Below are 12,446 nucleotides of genomic sequence, written 5' to 3' on the forward strand. Positions count from 1 at the left end.
AGAAACCCTAACCAGCCAGATACCCAGCAGACCTGACACCACAGACGGCAGAATGCCCAGCTGCCTGAACCTGCAGGCGGCTGAACCCCCTAACCAGACGCACACCCCAACTGACCAGATGCTTCAACCGGCAGGACGCCCCAGATTATCTGTCACCCCAGACTGTCTCAGCCACCTAACATCCCCGCCCCACGTTGTCAAGTCCCAGGAAGTGAAAGGAGTACTGGGCAGGCGTTTCTTCTGAGCTTTCATGCTTTTCTCTTCCAACACTTATTTCTCTTTTAACTTCTTCTTTGTTTAAAACAATTTCCAAGCCTCTACTTGCGGGACCGGCTAAAAGGCCTCTGTTTTAATTGCTCGGATAATGTGGTTGCTGCCATTTTGTTAAGAGCAATCACTCCTGCAGGGAAATCACAAGCGTTCTAGACAGGCCGGAGCCGACAAAAATGTAGGATTTGACGTTAAAAGCTAAATGGGAAGCTGCGGCGGCGGAAGGTAAATTGATGGTAGATCTGGCTGTCAGGACTCTGCCCCAGACCGCTGTGCAGGCCAAGCGCCTGATAACCCTGAAGCACCGGAGGGGCAAAGGCTTGGCCAGTTGTAGACTCTGTGTGTGTGTGTGTGTGTGTGTAGACCCATTCTCAGCTTGGGAAGCAGTTTGAAAAACTGCAGAGTGGGGGCCCTGCTCCCAATTGCCTGGGCACCGACAGCAACTTAAAGCGCTTTTCCAGGCCGAGACAGCAAGCTCCAGCTTTCGGGATGGGTTAGCCAGTAGGCCCAGGCATTTAGGAAAGGTGGACCTCTGGGTCTGGGCTGCCTCGTTAGGTATAGGAGCACCAAGTTGTTTGGTTGTGATGAGATGAATATAGCAGCCGTGCTAGAGAGCGCAGCCTGAGGGCCTCTTAGAGAGCACTTACGTGTGTGTGTCAGGAGTGGAGGGTGCCTCAATTCCTTCGACCAGACTCTGCTAGCCGCTGCCCCAGCTTGGCGTGAATTGCAGAGCTAGTCTCCCACTCGGATTGGTGAAGTAGCAGGAGAACAAGAGAGGTGGGCGCACCTGGAATTCGCAGGAAGGGGTGAAGAAGGTGAGGATGAGCTCAAATGCAAAGCGGCAGGGAGTATGAGACTTGGAAGTTCCTACCCAGACTATAGATTTGCAGAGAGAACCCGGGCCAGTTGCAAGGGCCTGAGGTGTGTGCGAGGGACCTAAGCAGGGCAAAGCGTGCCAGGAAAACTGGGACTGAATATACACTGCGGGCCTACAAAGCGCAAGAAACCGCTCAGTTAGCCCTGAAGCTTTAATCAAATGTTGCGCGGATTGTTTTCCACAGCCGCCTTCAGTTCTCCCTGCCTGTGAATCACACCCAGGCTCCTAGATTTGGAAAAGGAGCTGGCTAGTGTGTGCCAAGCAGAGATGGTCTTGAGGGAGGCTTGTGGCATGGGCCCCGTAGAGGGCCGAATGTGGACCCTTGTGACCTGAGGGTACCCATTCCCTCCATTGGACCCAGCTCACAAGAGTCCAGATCTCCACGTAAGGAGGGGGCGCTAAGGAGTCTCCCGGACGCACAGGACTCCTGGCCTCTCAGAGCCTGCGGATCTCTTGGAGAGAAAAACCCAGGAGTCACCCTCAGACTGGGGCCCAGGACCCCGGTTGGAGGCTCCAACAGCCCCCTCCCTGAGGAAGCTCCGCGGTGCAATGAATTGCTATTGGGATTAAGTCTACCGGGAATGGGGGTTGGGGGAGACCGACTACGTGTTTTTTAAATGTTTAGAAAGAGGGGGGAGGGGAGAACTCCGGGAGAGGAAACCAATACCACGTTTCCGGGGGCAGGACAGTTCTGAGGGCGCCGCCTTACCACCCAGCCGCTGCGCAACGCGTGCTTCCCGCACAGCAACTGTCTGCTCAGCTCCAGTCACCCTGGAACCGCTAAGCGGCTTCAGTCGGAGGGCTAATGGAGGTTAAAGAGCACCAGGTATCTGACTTACGTGCACCGAACTTACAGATCTCTCGCCCCGTTCTCCCTGCTCTACCCTGTCGAAGCCAGTTCCCATCGTGAAGTGCACCCTCACCTCTTCCCCCAAGCGACCCCCCTGCACACACATTCCCTTCAAATTCTCCCGGTATTTGGGCCGCTTTGATGATCAGATGGTAGAGCCCTGATTACAAATTTATTCCCGGCCGCTCTGTCGGTCTTTATCTCCGCTATTAGGGACATCTGGGAGTGATTAGTGCCGCGCCCGCGCCCGGCCGCGCTCGCCTATCTGGCCGCGGCGGGGCCGGAGCCTCGCTGACGTCAGGGCAGACGGCTCGGAGCCATCCCAGCCGAGCTGGGTGTAATCGGCGGCCGCGCGGCCAAGTCCTCCCCGGGCCAGGCCGGCAGCTGGAACGCGCCGCCCGCCTGCGTATAGGGACTTTATAAATATGTATTTTTAGCCCAGAAGACTTTGTGTTTTCCTTGTTTGGGGTAAGGAGGGGCCAGTTAACGTCTCTGCTGCCCCCTCCCCACTCTAAATTTTCCAACTCGCTAAGGCTGGAGCACTCCCGCCTGGAAAGCCTTCCACAGGCGGTCGCTTCTTTGCTATGTCCCTACGCAGGCGAAGCTTCCCTGCGGCAACGACTGCGGCCCGAGCGGTGCCAGTGCAAGTCCTGGATGGGACTGGGGTGGCTCTTAGGGGTAAGGCTCTTATGCCACCTCTTAGGGCTGCCCTCCTCTCACTGGCAACTGCTCCGCCCTACAGCCCTCGGGCCAGAATTGTGGGAGTTTCTGTCTAGAGGGATGGCCTGGCAGAAGCTGATTACAGAATGCGATGTCTTTTAGCAGCTGCCTTTGCACCTGTTATTAAAGGCTAAAATACCTAGCGAGCCGAGGCGCTGGACCCTCTTTCGCCCCGCCCTTCCCCCAACCCCCCAGGCAGTTGTCCTTGGCGCAAACACACCTCGCAAGGGCGAGGACGGCTGGTGGCAGCTTTGGCCCCTACTACGTCCCAGTGTTCAGAGTAGAGGCTGCATATATTTGCATAATTCCTGGACGGGCTGACTGACGCCCCTGACCCTAGCGTTCTGCGTGCTGGGCTGGTCTCTCCTGAAGTAAGGGGTGCTGGGATTAATCCAACACCTCAACTCTCCACTCCCCGGACAACTTGATACAATGACAAATTCAGCCCGGTTTTCACCCTACCTTCACCAGAAATTCTGATTCAGCGGGTCAGGGGCTCGACCCGAAGCCTGCAATTTTCAAAATCTCCCCCAGAGGATGCCTAACCACTGTGCCAAAGGAAGGCACACCCACCCAGCCTGTCTCCCACCCTGGACACCTTCTCCCTGACCCGTGTGAAGTCCAGGATGGTAAGAATGGCGGATGGGTGAAGACAGGCCTGCGTTATTTAAAGTCTTTACAGGGAGAGAATTAGCCATATTATTGGATCAACCCTACACCTCTGACTCATTGGGCAGCACAAGGATTCAAAGCAAACCCAGAAGATGCTGTTTATTCCTGCCCGGGATACAAAGGGCAAGCGGAGTGTTCAGTCAGAAGCTAGGGTGAATGTAACTAGAGGAAAAGGAAAACAGCTGGTGATGTGAGTGGATCGACAAGAAGATCTATTTGGGGTACACAAATAGTATCACAAATAATCAGGGAATCCAACTGAGGAAAATTCCCAAAAGTCCATGTCACCTCAGTTCTTTGAGGAAACCCTATACACCAACTCCAAAGTGTCTTCATGTAATCTAGAATCAGAAACATTTCCTCTCAAGTCAGGGAAATGTCCCGTTGAGAGCCTGGTCCCCTCTCCTACCCACCCCTGTCTGGAGCCAAGAGGGAAGGAAACAGCTCTATAGTTTGGGGGCTAAGGATAGGGAATGAGACTTTTAGACAATTATGTCCTGAGTGACTGAAGGATTTTGGCCTATTTGTGCTTCTAGGAGGAGGAGAAATGGGCAATATCTGCACAAAATACAGTTCTCTAGAGTGCTGGAAAGTGGGTTCTCTATGATCTGTCTGAATGGTGGAGCTGACTGAGACACATTAGTTTTCTAAATCACTCAGGTCGCTCAAAAGCAAACAAACAACAGCAAAAAATAAGCAAACAAAAAAACTCCACATCACTTGTGCCTATACTACTTTCTTGCTCAGAGTATAAACAAACTTTTCCTTGAATTAAGTGGCATAAATCCACATGGGACACAGGCCCAGAGAGTCCCAGTTTGGATTTTCAAGCGAAGAAGACAGACTTGCAGGTAGCTAAACTGTTGGTGCAAAAGATCAGAGGGTACTCACCAGGCCACTTCTGCGACTAACACCCTAGTTGTTTTCTCAAATAGTATTTTCAATGCATGACCAATCATGAGCAACCAGATCTAACCAACCTGATGCTTCTTCATGGCTAGATGGAGTGTTTGAAAATATCATTCCTTAATGTATCACCAAATCATTTTTCAGTTCATTGGTGACCCGGAACTAAAGAGTAAGGGAGACTCTTCTGTAAAGGCAGGTTGTTTGGAACTTGTTTTTTGCCCCACCCGCCGAGATCCTTTACAACAAACAGTGTACTGACTCAGGGTCAGTGAGAATGTTCAACCTTCATTGCCTAGAGAAGAGGCCAAAAAAGATATGATCCTAAGATGGCAGTAAATCCATCCTTTATAAAAAGATGGAAGCCAATGGCCACTGACGCCAGTGCAGGGTTGTCTTCAGTTTAAAGTGGGTTGTTAATGTCGTTGCCTGGAGCTGACATTTTTGTCTTTAGGATAAGGCAGAAAAGCAGGAAAAGAAGACTGTTACTTTTGAAGAAAACCTGAAAACGCAACCTCAATTGGTAACTAGTACTTGGCTAAGAAGGAAAGCCGGTGCGGTTTTAATGCAAGAAAGTAACGGCCAGGCCTCTTGACCATCGCCTTCACTTTGCAAATCTGGTTTTCATATTCTTGCTCAGTAATCACCCAAAGCCATAACTGTCTCTGAAATTATTCATTAAAGTCATTTTCAGGGATTCTCACAGGATGACTCTTTTACGTTTATGATCTTCTGAGAACAATGACATCAGCCTCTGTTTTCCGCTTTTAATTAATGTGCCGCGAAGAGGCGAGGGGCCCTGGCTGTGTGCGTGGGGAGGGGGCGGGCCGGGATGGAATCCGCCGGCCCTGGTGCTCCCGGCGCGGTCAGCTGAGCTCAGGCGCGCAGACATCCTTTGATTAAGGAGGGTATTTCGGGGAGTGCAGGCTGTGCAGAAGATCACGGCTGTGCCCTGTGGTGCTGTCAGCAGTGACAGATCCCAGATGGGGCCGCTACTGTATGGCAGATTGAGTTTCTCCGCAGAAAACTCACCCTCCCTCCTAAACGTCTTCAAAAACCTTCTCCAGATACTCCAGGTCTCTTCGTGTGAAACTGAAAAAGTCCAACCCCAAAGTTGGTTTTGAGTGCGTGTGTGTATGTTACTTTTTTTTTTCTTCTTCTTCCTTCCTCTATTTTTTCTCTGCACTTCTTCCTCCTCTGAGCATCTTCGACCCGCAGGGCTACCTGGCTGCTAGTAGAGTAGACGTGGCGGGCCTGGGGGTTCCTGTTCGCCTAGCTCACAGCGCCACGCAGACGACACAGCACCGAAGGGCCCCGAAGGCAACCCGGTGGGTAGGGGCGCGGCGGACGGGAAGTGGGGGGGGCAACTGTAGCGTATCTCGGGAAGCCGCGGTGGGCTGCACGGGCCAAACATTCCAGTGCAGAGAAGGGGAGATGCTGGCGGGAAGCGGGGAGCAGGGGGCCGGGGCAGGGGGCGGCGCGGACACAAAGGCGGAAGCAGAGAATACCTTGGCCAGGCTCCTGAACCTGCTCCTGCCAGCCATCCGTCTTTGCTCGGCGGAGCGTCGATTCACCAGCCTGGGCATTTTCGAACGGCAAAGTGGAGACCAAAAAGAGGGCTCAGGGGCTAACTACTAGGATTGGGAAACGGTGAAGACGGGTCCCAGATGCAGTAGGGGCTCGGCAGGGTCTGGAATGGGGAGAAGGGGGACTGCGGAAGTCCATACTGCGGCCCAAGGCCGAAGGCTGGACAGGCCTCTCCAAGGTGAGAGGGGGAGCTTGAAAAGTAGGTTTCTGCATAAGAATTCACCCACTTAGGGATTGCTAGTCTGGGTTCCGAGTTTCACATTCCAACAGTGTGTTGGAAACTCTGTTGCAGAAACATTTGAACTTATTTTAAACCTTTATTTTAAAAAATAAGTAACTTTACATAAATGCCCCGGGTTCCCTGCCTACCTGTATACAACCGAGAATCCCCCCCATCCCCTTGTCCCCCACCCTAGGTATCCAAGACTGGCTCCCGGAGCAGCAGTGGCTGGGAGAGAGGCAGAAAGGCAGAGGAAGGTGTGCCGCACCCAGTTCGGAGCGGATTTCCAGGCCCCACCCATTCCTGCCCTCGCGGTCCTCTTTAACTGTAGAACTTGGAGTGTTCCCGCGGGCGAAAAAAATGAGAGAACAGAGGGGGAACCTAGAGAGAGCGAATACTGTTTTAACTTAAAGATAGGCAATTTCTTTTTTCTTCGGGCAGCCTCCTCCCACAGCCCTTCGGGGTGAGGGCAGCTTGCAGAGCCTCTGTTAGGCTTACAAAAGGACCTCTGGGGAGCAGAGAAAGGAGCTAAAAATACCTCAGACGCTAGGCCCGAGGTCCGGGAGGAGCTCATCACTCGCTCTCGCTCTGGCCCTGCCCAGGAGGGCGCTTTCGCCTTTTGCATTCCGAGGGCCGGGGCCGGCGAGGCTAGGGGCCCACGCTAGTTTTGCCTTCACTTTGCGACTAGACCCGGCTCTTTTGAGGCTACGCCTGTTACTCTTAATAAAGAAGACCTCCAGTCCAATCTCCGGTAAAATCAGAAAATCAGATGTCACACTTTTGATGCTCTCCAATAAGCCCCCTCCACAGATTCAGTTTTTAAAAAGAAAAGAGGTGGGACAGTTAGGCCCTATTTTATACCAAAAACAATACGGTCACGCAAAGATTCTTCTTTGGGTAACGCGCTGTGTGGACATACGCAGTTACTTGCAGTCCTGGGACACCATCTGATTGTGAAAGAACCGGTGAACCCCTTATTTCAGCCCTCTCCAGAAAAAAAAAAAAAAAAAGCAGTTACTTCCCCCTCGTGTCCCACCTTGGTTATCGGTAAAAAACGCAAAACTCCTTACATAAAGGCAAAACACACAATGAATTTCAAAACTCCCGCTCGCCCCCTCTGGAAGGCAGCTTTTCTTTTCTCTGCCCATGCTGGATGAAAGTGGTTTATTTTGATTTTTTTTTCTTGTACCCACATGCCTTGTAAAAGGTTCCTGTGCACGGGTCTGGCCCCCCTCTGATGACCGCAGGGCCTTGCTTCCAGACTGCAGTCCCCGCCACTTGGTTTTTAAGTCCTCGCCTGGAGCCGAGGTGTAATTGTGACCCCGCCCGAGCCCCGAGCCTCCCGGGGGGATGGTTGGCCCGGCCTGCGTTGGGGCCGGGACCTCCCAAGTGGCGGCCTGGGCGCCGGGAGCCGCTTGGTCTTCTCCTTCCCTGCCTCCTCCCTCTCTCCCTCCCCTGCAGACTTTGCTCGTTTTCTCCTCATTTCCCCAGCTTGCTAAGCGTTACGGCGTACAGAATTTCTCTCCACTTTTTTCGTTTTCTCTTGCCTTTTCCTTTCTAGCACCTTATTACCGCTCTCTCGGTCGCCTTCACGTTCAGATCCCAGGCCCAGAGAAGCAAAGTGGGACTTTGTCGAAATATGGGGGGAAGAACTGGGAACCTCTGGCCCCCTCGGCGCCGCGGTGGAGTCGGAACCCGGCGCGCCTCTGCGTAACGTCAGCGCGCGGGGTAATTTACCTTCCCTGGGCGTCTGTCAATATGACTAATTTCCACAGGGGTCAAAAAGCCTTTCTCCGGCAGTCCATCTTGGAACGCTCTCTTACGCAGTAGACGAGGTTGGTTGTTTTGTTTCCAACCCTAGAAATAAATACTCTTGGGGCGTCCCTGCCATGGCAGCCCGAGAGAAGCAGAGGAATATACACGGTGTCAATTAAAGGCAGTTTTCCTTGAACTCTGAACTATGATTGGCCGTAAACGAGAGCGACCTGCTTGCCTTTTAATACACATTACCTAACTCGTCCTTGATACCAATGGTTTCTTTAGAAACAGAAAATCAAAAAAAGGAGGAAAATAATCATCGCTCCAGTTCTTCTCTGCCGCCTGCAGATGCCTATTGAAATATTTTATCTGCATTTCACGGTGTAACTTAAATGTAGAGTATGTGCGCGTGTCTTGCTAATCTGGCCTGGACAAAAAGTAAATATATTATCCGGGTAGTGTTTTACAATAAGTTTTAAACTGCTACCAAGCTGTAAGTGTGAATCAGTGCTGTGGAGCTAATTAAACATTCTCTGGGACTCGCCAGAAGCGGCTAATTGATACTGGTAGCAAAACCTGGACTCACTTTAAGAAGTGCTCGGAAGGAAGCCTGCGTGGCTAGCGGGTCAGGACGATTCTGTCTGCAAAGTCCTCTCTTGCATGGAGCAGGGTGTGGGAAGATGAAGAGCATTTTGGCTCCTGCGGGGCACGCAGATGGGCCCCTTGGGTCTTCGAGGAGGTAAACGTCTCCAATTTGGGGAACTGGTGTCCAGCGAGAAATGAAAGTCGCCAAATAACCCATTTTTCTCCCACCCAAGTTCAGGCACTGAGGACCCAGCTAATATACTTCTCTGAGTTAAATGTTTAACAAACTCTCTGAAAAAAATATGTCCCCACCCCACTTCTTGTGGCCTTTAGGCAAGTAAATGCCTGGATTTGGAGCAATTAGGAGCCTCAGTGGAACTCACGGGAAACCTAAGAACTAAGATAACCAAGGAGAAGCCTAGGAAGCCTCACAGAGGGGTGCCTGAAGTCGTGGTCCCTGGCTGCTGCCCGCACAGGTGGGTGACACACAGCCCCACCACCTCCCCCCACAGCCTGACCTCCATACCTGCTCTTTCATTCTGGCCACATGCAAACACACACACACACACATACACATACACACACACACACATCTCTTTCCCTCTCTCATCTGTTGGTGCATTTATGACCTAATGAAAGTATATCCTTTAGGGAAAAGACTGTCTATAAAACTTGAAATATGAAGAACCCATTTGGATATTCCCACTCCAGGCCAGGCCTGAACTTGAAGTTTTTTTTAGCACAAACACCTTGTCTCCTTCTGTTGCTTCTATAATCACCCTGTTATTTTTACTAAACGATGAGAATTGGTTCTAAATGACCTCTGCTCATTTCCTGTGGAAGGAGAAAAGTCTCCAACCTGAGAATATATCTTTATTTGCTGGAAGGTATTTTTGGCGGGAGAGGAGGGGAATAATTTTACTTTCTATCCCTTGTCATCTTGGAAAAATCCTGACACTGTACGTTCCAACTTCTGCAAACAACTGGGGAAACCAAGGATGCTTTCAACTCCCTTCCATTTCCTTCCTGCCCCACCATTTCCCCCAGTTGCCACCTTTTTGGGTATTACAAACATTGACCCATTCTTTCTCCTGGTCACTATGTGAAATGCCTATCAGTTTCCAACATAAATGAGTGCCCTTTGAAAATCCTACTGTTAACCACCTGCCTTTGTGGGAAAAGGCCATCTGATTTTGTGTTTTGGGGAGGGTCTGTTTATTGCCACAAATGGATAGAATAGATATTATTGCCTTGTGATTTTATATATAGCATATCTTTAAACAAGACAGTTCAGTCTCTTATTTTGCAATTTGACCTTCGCTGTAAGAGTGGCTTAAGTTGTTTATTAGCTGGGACTATAAAACAGGAAAAGCTGCAGGAGAAATAAACAAAAGAATGAGCTGAAGAGCTCTATACTTTGGTAGAGTTGATTTGTTTATTTGCATATTTCTTGAAAAGGAAAACAGTTCTAGCTTAAAATCTTTTTGTCATCCAGCAGCCATTTAATGACCTACGGGTAGAAGGGGTCGATTGTTCAATACCCTGCTTAGTTGATCCCTTTGTTTCTGCGTTTACATCATGAAAGGAGTTTACATCATTACTCCCCCCTTTTTTGTTTAAACTTAAAGTTTCATGAGTAGCAAGAACTTTTACACCTAGGTAAAGCCTTGGGAAGGGAGCAAAGTGCTCAGTCTGCTAAGGTGTAAGAGGATGTACATGAAGGGGAGTGCTCTGAGAGACAGTCATTTCTAGGGAAAAATCTTGTCCTCTTAGTAACAACAAAAAAGTCTATTTTCAAACATCTATTAGACAATGTCAATTTTTCGTTTCAATTGTGTTCTAGCTTAGCCTTTCCACTTGGGACTGAGGGCTCAGCCAGTCCTCCAAGTCTCTGATCCTAGAACTTAACTGGAGGAGCAAATGGCTTTAAACTGACAAGTCTCTCCATTTGGGAAGGTGAGGGAGGAGAGGAATAATGTGCATTTTGCCTCACCTAAGATTTTGTACTTCTGTGAACAAATAATATTTTCTAGTTCGGTTTTCAACTTATGACCCATTGAGCAAAACAGAAAGTTATTGCATGTTTTTCAATCCCATATCATCAGTAGGTAACATCCTCCTCCTCAGTATGTGGTATTTTGTGTGAATATATTTAGCATCAACTCTCTCATATATATATTCTAATCAGATTAATTTTTCATGAACAGGCAGTAATTCTCATGGTTTAAAAATACCCAAAATGTACATGTGAAAAGTCTCTCCAGTTTCCTCACCTACTGTGATTCATTTCTTATGCATCCTCTCAGAGCTTCCTAATGAGTGGAAAAGCAAATAGATATATCATCCCTATGGTTCTAGAATAATGCAGGTTGCTCCAGTTGTATCTGTTCTGCTGGTAGGGGGAGAGGAGAAGGAGGGCGTCTTGGAAGCTTTGAAGAGCCTCACACCAAATAGAATTTGGGCAAGGTGTGAGATTCTACCTGACTGTAATTTCAAATATCTGGGAAAGAGAAGATGGGGCACATGTGGAATAATCAATCCTTAGGTCTCCAAATTGGATTGTCTTTTCTCTGTGGATGAGGACAAAAAATAAGAAAAAAAGAAAGAGAAATACAAGAAGTAAAAGGAGTGAGATCAAAATCTGTCTAGAATTGTGGGAATATGGTTCCTCAATTTTTGTGTGTCCTCTCTCTCCAACTCAAACTGAAAAGGTCCACATTGTCTGCATCATATAAGTAATAAATACATTTTCTCCTACCATAGAGAGGTTTTTTGCTATGTTCTAGTCCATAGATGGTTTACATGGCTTATAACGGAAGGAGGTGGGGGATTAGGAAATACACATTTATCACAAAACAATTGAGACAAATTTTGCAGTATAATAACTATGTGTAGACTTGATAGACCCCAGGCATTTTGCCCTTTACAAATTCAAAAAGGCATGAAGGTAAAGACAGAGGTGACTCTTCCCTACACAGAGCAGGTGACACCTTCATTTACATCAATGTGACCCTTGGAGAGGCTGAGGGGTCTTGCTCCCCAAGTCTAATACAGACTGTGAGTGACCTTGACTATCCTCCACCTAGGAGTTAGATATGGATGGAGAAAAGGACACATCTTGTAGGAAAAGTGCCATGTATAGGGTCCCTATAAAGTGCCAAGGATGGGGGCAGTCCTGCTCTCTGGGATGCTCTGTGACTTGTAGTACCTGGCCAGAGTTGCAGTTAAGTTGGATCAAACCTATGCCCCCCCAGCTGCTCCTTCCCTTATCCTTGTAAATGGTGTTGAAAGCATTTTCAGCTTCTAGATGGACTATAGCCATTACTTTCTCTGCATGTGCACTTGAGTGCCAGGGGAGAGGGTTGCTAAGTATCCACATCTTCCATGCATACCAAAAATTTCTCTTCTTCCACTTTGGGCTTCTCCCCACTCCTGTCTCATAGTAATACAAGATGAAGTAATAACAACAAAAGCTTCCTGCTGATTCTCGTTTCCTCTGAACAGATTTATTTTCCCCTGTCCCGCTTAGGGACCCACTGCTAGGTTTTAGCCTTAGTTGCTGAGGTTAAGCCATCCTCTGAAAGGGGTTAGCTTTCAGATCACCCAGTATATTGGACTAATGCCCTCGCAGGACCAAAGGGCATCTGCTGGGTGAAGAGGACCCCAAACCCTCTGCCCCCTGCATCCCTGGAGTTGTTCATCAGACTGGAAGCCAAAGGCCCACGTAACTCTAATATTGGCCAGCCTCTTGGATGATTTTACCATTAGTACTCCAATTGGCAGGGTCAGAGAGTCTGATGCTTGTGTTCTGATGAGGATTTACAGTCCCAATGAATCATGTGACCATGAATAGACTTGGATAGCACCGTGTTCAGGAGATCTGCCTCTGGTGCTTTCCACCCTGAGGGTCTCTTTCTGTCCCACAAGGAAAGTTCGTCTGGGAGGAACAAACCAAAGAGGGAGGGCACCTTAGAAGTTTAAAATGTCCTCCTCATCTGCAT

The sequence above is a fragment of the Macaca nemestrina genome, chromosome 3 (assembly GCF_043159975.1).
Source record: "Macaca nemestrina isolate mMacNem1 chromosome 3, mMacNem.hap1, whole genome shotgun sequence".
NCBI classification, from domain to species: domain Eukaryota; kingdom Metazoa; phylum Chordata; class Mammalia; order Primates; family Cercopithecidae; genus Macaca; species Macaca nemestrina.